Source organism: Aplidium turbinatum, chromosome 2 (assembly GCF_918807975.1).
Source record: "Aplidium turbinatum chromosome 2, kaAplTurb1.1, whole genome shotgun sequence".
Classification (NCBI taxonomy): domain Eukaryota; kingdom Metazoa; phylum Chordata; class Ascidiacea; order Aplousobranchia; family Polyclinidae; genus Aplidium; species Aplidium turbinatum.
Window position 1 is genome coordinate 54,674,016 of NC_137473.1, and position 676 is coordinate 54,674,691.

Below are 676 nucleotides of genomic sequence, written 5' to 3' on the forward strand. Positions count from 1 at the left end.
ATAAGATTTCCAACAAACAGATCAAGTATGTTTAGTTGTTTACTCCTCTACAGTGCAAATGTCAACTTACTCTCGCAAGGCTGTTCTGGCCGCTTTTTGAAGAGATCTGGTATGTCCAGTGGAAAGGAATCTGGAGATTCTGCCAATAGAAACGTGTATTAGTGGTGCTGGTGCTTTGAATTCAGTACCAAGTCTGATTTGGTGTACAGCGCAGTGTGCCAACTATGCAGGCTAAAGTTTCGAAACTTGGATTTCAACTGAAACAGTGCGAAGCACGTTGACTTTCTGCCAATGGTATAGTTTTTATCAATTCAAATATTTGACCCACCTATGCAAGCCGATATCTCCATGTCTCTGACCGTTTCCAAAACTATCCGAGCGACATGGCTCAGATATGTAGCTGTTGGTGTGGAATACAACTTAAACAATTCTTCAAATCTGCAGCGTGTCGAAGCAGCTTGAAGAAACCACTCCTTGAAAGAACGGAACGCTCTATTTGAAGTTACAAATAGTGTGAGAACGATAAAACAATTACAAAACTCTCAAATTCATTCAACTCATTTGAAAATTCCTTCCAACATTAGACTGCAAACTTATAAACTTAAATTATTAAAATAGTAAATTACACTAAAAACTGTTATGAGAGTAAAAAAAAATAACGATTTTAACATCAAGT